The sequence below is a fragment of the Micropterus dolomieu genome, linkage group LG19 (genome assembly GCF_021292245.1).
Source record: "Micropterus dolomieu isolate WLL.071019.BEF.003 ecotype Adirondacks linkage group LG19, ASM2129224v1, whole genome shotgun sequence".
Classification (NCBI taxonomy): domain Eukaryota; kingdom Metazoa; phylum Chordata; class Actinopteri; order Centrarchiformes; family Centrarchidae; genus Micropterus; species Micropterus dolomieu.
Window position 1 is genome coordinate 20,190,144 of NC_060168.1, and position 6,460 is coordinate 20,196,603.

Sequence of the window (6,460 nt, forward strand, 5' to 3'; positions counted from 1 at the left end):
AACTTTACTATAACTAGTGATAGTGGATGGCTCTTCCTCTGTGTTGTTGTGACCGTTTTGTTGCAGTGTTTTATGTTATGTGGGTCACGTTAGTTACAGCGACAGAGAGCTGGAGAAGCTGTCCACCTGAGTATTGGTAAAACCACAATAAACATAAACTGAACATTACGAAGCAAACAGCGGCAGGTCCGAGCTACTGTAGCGTTAGCTAGCTGCTCCTGGCTGCATCACTATAGCCTAACGTTAGTAAACAGATCGCTCCACATTTGCTTTTTGCCGTTACATCCTTTCTTGCAGGCTAAATCAATAGTGGCACACAGTATAGTAATATGGGTGCCGTTAACGCCACCCATATTACTATCCTGTGTACCAATTAATGTGGAAAGCGATATAACTTTGCACCAGATAACATTAGCAACTGCTCGGCGTTAGCTGGTGAGCTAACGTGACTTTATCTTGTGTTTCTCCACCTTTACTAATACTCACTTTGTTCTTACTCGACATCATCTGAACATGTTTGGTCTGATGGGCTTCAGCACATAAACCTTTATTGTTGTTTTTTATCCTTACGTGGAGCCTGTGTTTTGCTTTGAGCTGGTTGTTTTATGGTGTTAGTGGACTGCATGTCGGTAGCTGCCGTGTTGTCGCTGTAGTCAGAAAGAGACTCAGGAGCGCACACAGGGCTGAATCCGACCAGGAGACCTCACATTAAAAGCAGAATAGTGGCTGATGCAAGCAACAGAGAAAACAGGCGTGTGCTTCATTTCTGAGAGAGGTGTGAGCCCATTGACAATAAAGCAATGAAAATTTGATTTATTCAAATCAAAAACTTACATATAGCCCCTTTAACTGGCAGTGACTGGATGAGTATGGGTACAAACTTCTCTGTTCTTTTGGCACATTTGAATAACACTTTATCTGTTGTGTGTTCAGCCTGCCCCATACATTTTCTCCCACCACATTACTTGTAGGACCTTAATCTACTAACATTTTCAAGTCTACTCCCCCCACACAAAATTTAAGTCTCTTTGACATTTCATCCTCTTTTAAAATAAAAGCAAACTCTTTTTGGTCATATTTTGTGTAACACATTTTTGAGAAGTGGTCTTTTTCATTACACTTATGTCTATCCATGTGCATGGCATTGTGGATCTTTTCCCATATGATCAGTGTAACCACATCTGTAACATTTCCTCTCGATTTTATCATCATCTTTACATCTAATCTTTCCTCTTGTTTTCATGTCCGTCTGTCCTTTTTGTGTGACATGATGAACAGTCTCTGTCTCCCTCTGTTGGCCATTCAGAGACATAGCCGCCATCTGCTCCTTGATGCTTTCACACTGCAAGGCCAGTTCCAGCGTGTGGGCTAGCGTTAATCCATGCCCTTCCTCTAGTAATTTTCTGTGCACATAATGTGATGTACACAGTCTCACCTTGTTTCTGACACAACTTGTGAAACGTCTGGTGGCCAAACACAGTATTGACTCTGGGAACCAAGTATGCATTCAGTGCCCTCACCGCAGCTGTGTAGTCCGTTGCTTCTACAGTGTCCGGTAAAGTTGAAAATATATCCTGAACATCTGGTCCATCAAGGTACAAAAGTAGAGCCCGTCTTCTCTCTTTTGTGACATCTGTTGTGTCATCATTAATAATTAGTCCTTTTCCATCCGCATAAAACTCAAAAACGATGTCAGCCACCACGCCCATCTGGGTCCCAGCGTAGCTGGGTCTGTATAACATGCGAACGGCTGAAGTCCCGACTTTCCCATGCTATCGTCTTTTTTTTCTTTCTCTCTTTCTTTCAAATGTCTACCGTCCTCGTCGCCATTGTAGTGTACCTAACTTAATACTGAATTAGCTGGTACATTCTGAATTTAATCTCCACATGGAGCTTCTGCGTTTACTTGCTTTATTGTCCGAACACAGGTTATTACAACCATGTCTTCCCGCTATCTCTCCCGTTACTTCCTGTTTCACTAGACACATGACATCTCTAAACCAATACATGACACTAGCCAATCAGAAGCAGAGTAGGGCGGGTCGTAGAAGCCGGTAAACATTGCTTCAGTTCAGCTGTATATGTTCCCCTTACTAGCTCAGCAACATGGACTTGAGCAAGAGTTTCAGAGTGGTGAGTTATTAATTTGTAACAAATGTATCTATCATCCAGAAAGTTTTAACTGAGGTCTATTTCTACATCACAGTAACAACTTTATGTCCATTGATTGCCTGGAGGGTAGCTAATGTTTGGGAAAAGGACTATCTATCAGTTTGATGTGTCTTTAAAAAGTGTTTGCATGTAAAAGTATGTCGGTTTTTCATGTCCAAGAAGGTCAACCGTAAAAAAAACCAACTGTTACTTAAATTTAAAAATTAGTTTTTCAAACAATATCTTATCACACTTGAATGTTTCTCTTACAGGTTGTTGCAGACGCTGGTGATTGTGCGATACTTGTTAAGGTTTGGTGTGGTGCTGCAATGTGGAGATCTGACTCGAGCCTCACATCCTGTTATAGCGGAAAGCGTTTGCAGGTTGACATCAGAGAGCAAATCTGAAAATATTTCATGGAATTTCGAAACCTCTGAGAAAAGTAGGCACAGAAACAATGCAACACACTGTGTGTGTCTGTAAGTGCTGTCTCTGATTGGGTGCTGCAGGTCAAACCTGTTGCGTTGAGTGAGCGTTTGTGCACATGATGAACCCTCTCTTGCAGCAGACGGAGGGTTTGTGCCATGTAGTCTGCAGATCTCACAGCTGAGCGTGTGTCACCGCGAGGCTGCTTCAGGAGACGAAGAGCATCATGAGGACTCACCACCTCCTTGCGTACTCGTTTCAGACTCCTAGAAGAGAAGAAGTCACACAGGCGACCAGTGAAGTCCAATTTGTGGTCTTTTTGGAGGTTCTGTAACTTTAAAAAAAAATTATTACTGAGTGACAGATTTACTGTAATGAATGGCTTGCCTGGCAAAGAAATAGCTTAACTAATAAGAAGAACTCACTCTTCTCTGGAGTACTTGTACGCATCATCCACGATTTTCTTTGCCTCCTGAAAGCAGCTTTGAAGGAGAGGACTGCCGAGATATTCTCTTGCAAAGAAACAACACATTTATTACATTGTTCACCAAAGGTGACAAAATTGATTTTAAACTTGACCAGTGATGTGACAGACAAATTCAGATAAAAAAAGAGAATCAGAAATGTGTCCACAATATGAAGGATGCAGTGTACCTGCCGTTTTGGAGTGAGCATGCACCAGGCACACACCCAACACAAGGACAGAGAAAAGCATCTCTGAAACACATAAACAAAAGTCAGTAGGCTATAAAAACTACATTTATTCTATCTGTTAAAAAGCACCATGTAACATAAAAAATACGTGAACATCCAAACAAAAATACAAATGAAACAAAATCTGCTGTCGATACCTGTATGTGAGGGTATTCCCGTGAAGATTTCAGATGCTCTTGCAGAACTGGAGTTACCGGTGTTGTGTCTAATATTATCACCTGCTTTATATTCAGTGCCTGAGGCCTTGCCCCTGGGGTTGTCCAGGTGCATCTGTAGAGCAGTTTATTCGTCCTCCTCTCTCTGTTGAAGGAAATATTTTATTTTTATCAGCAGTGCTTGAGTGCTCAGGTGCCTTTCATGCAGCCGTTTTGTCAAACTGGAATAAATATTACACTATTGGTAAGTTATTTTGTAGCCTATATAACATTGCCTGCTATTATCTGAAATTATAATGAATGCACAAATAGTAGCTGGGTGATTCTCTGAATCCAGTGACCTTCAAGTCCTCCAAACTTACTTTAAAGATTTTCAATTAAAGTAAATCACAAAATGCAGTTTAAAGCCATCAATGAATAGAATCAGGTGTCTTTGCATTATAATGCAACACAAATTATTATTATTTTGTCTAAGTAGTAGACAATAAACACATTTGTATGTCCTCACTAACCATCATTACATTTTCATTGAATATCAAATGAAAATGTTGCTGCTAATATAATCACGTTTGTATACTTTAACAAAATCTATATACATATATAAAAAGACATGAATTATTATTAAATTACAATATTGAAACACGTCCCCCAGTTTGTTTTCAACCCTGTCACGCCAACTATATACCCCCAATAAAAACAATTTAACGAGTTCCTGGGTCATCATATTGAGTAAGTGACATCAAGTCTCTTGAAGAACATGCTGCAAAAAAAGGCAAGTGTCATTATCTTTTCTTACCTATATGTCATGGTTTTTATTGTCAGATTGAGATTGTCAGGCTCAATATTTCAACTCTGTTATATGAAGAAATGATAGTAAACAATTGTCTAAGAAGAATTAAACTAGTGAGTTGCAAAATATTACAAGTTTATGATACCAGCATCAGCAAAGAAAGGGATGTACAAATTCATTTGATAAAAACAGTAGGGCCTACTCAAACCAAAAGATACACACGTAAACATATGAATGGGGACGACTGAGTTTTTTTCCCCTTAAAGCACCGCTCATCAGTTCATGTTTCTCTCGAACTAAGATTGATGCTCTTAGAAAACTATATATGCCTAATAAGCAGCATAGCAAGCAGCTGCTAGTGGTGGTAGTGATAGTCGTCATCATTATACTGTACTAGCAGGCCTGTGTTAGTATTTGCAGTTCGCTTTTCACACTCACTGTCCTTTTTCATGACATTATCTGACATAACTGGATCCAGTCTTTCTCACTGGATTATATTTTTAGCCCTAATTTTTGTAAGACTTTTTGGGGTGTTTTATTAGTTTGATAGCTGCCAGGAGAGAGATGGCTGGAGAGTTTCTTTTTTTCACAAGCTTACTGATGTTGTTGATGATGTTGTGGCTGCTGGCATACAGTGTTACACACAGGTGAACTTAAGAAAGTCTTTAAAAAGAATAAACAATTCAAACTTCTTCCTAATGCAAAATTTTAAACTAAGATTTTATCTATCTTTAGGCTCTGAATTAAACACAAATTCACTTTTTTTTTTCCTTTTTGGAGGGTGCAGTTAGAGGTTCAAACCACTGCCTTTTAACCTAGGGTATTAACCACAGAACAACACAGGTACTTACTTATGTAGACTATCTGAGATGTTTTTCTAAGCGATGGTTGTGCAATGAGGAAAAGGAAAGTCAGAAATAGGTCATGGTACAACATTTTGTTTACCTTGAAAATATGTGTGTTTGGGTGGGGAGCCTGTGGCTGCTGATTATACAATGGCATTTTTATAGTTGTCACGCAAAACAAGGAACAGAGGTTTGAGAAAAGTCCATCTGCCTGTGAAAAGCTGATTTTTGCTGATTCAATGAATCAGATGCTTCAGAGCAGGGAGGTACACAGACATTTTGGAGGGCAGGGGCACTTCTTATAATTATTTTGTAATATATTATCCTTTACACTCACACAACTGTTTCATACTCAACAGATTTCATGTATGCACTAGTGCGCACATTTATGCGATTCCTTTATGTTGCCTCCATTGCAGCCGTTGTTGAACAGAGGAGGGGGTCTAGGCCACCGCTTATCCCCCACTTACAATGCTGTCCTTGCATCACTTCCCAGGAAACTGATCAAGCATTTCCTCTTGGCCTAAGGTGAAGATGCCAATGATGGTCACTCAGACTTGGCCACGGGTGGCTCTAACGACCACAACGACTGTCGTTTCCACAGCCAGGACCAGGAGCACTAACGAACCAGCGGTATCGACGATCCTAGCTTATGATCCCAGAGGTTCAATAGCTGAGTTTCCCTACCAGTCAGTCAGAACTGAAGAAGTCTCTTGGATGAGGGACAAAACGTCTTCTAGTATCATCAACCAAGTCCAGTTTCCCTTGACCTCAACCTTCATTGGATAACTATGACCTGGATGACTGAGAACCTTCACAGCCATCTTCCATTGAGCGTCATAACATACAGGTATTAGATAAGGAGCCTATAATAAAAAGTATGAAGTTAACGTTTAAAGGTTCCGTGTGTAATATTTAGGAGAATCGTCGATATAAGATCCATAACTGTGTTTGTTGGGAAAAAAAGAAAAGAAATTTGGTCAAATAGAGGACCACACGTATTATTTAGCACAAGAGCCGACAGAGCGTGTCCACCACTGTAACTTCTCCTACATGCTTGGAAAGGGAGGGGGGGAGCGAAGATTGATGGTGCATTCAAGTGGTGTCAGAATAATCATAATCTATTTTTCCTACTTAAATCTTTATTGTAAAATGAGATATAAAGTGTACATGGAACATAAAGAAGTATACAGAACTTTGATTCGTGGAAAAATAAAAAAATTAGTTTGCTGTTCATGTAGAATAAGATGTCTCCGTATTGTTTATACACTTTGATAATGCTATTCCCACACATCTTTGTAGTAGCATGATTTTTAAGAGCACATGAACACACACTGAAGTCTAGGGATGGTGTTACTACTCTTACCAATACTGCTTAT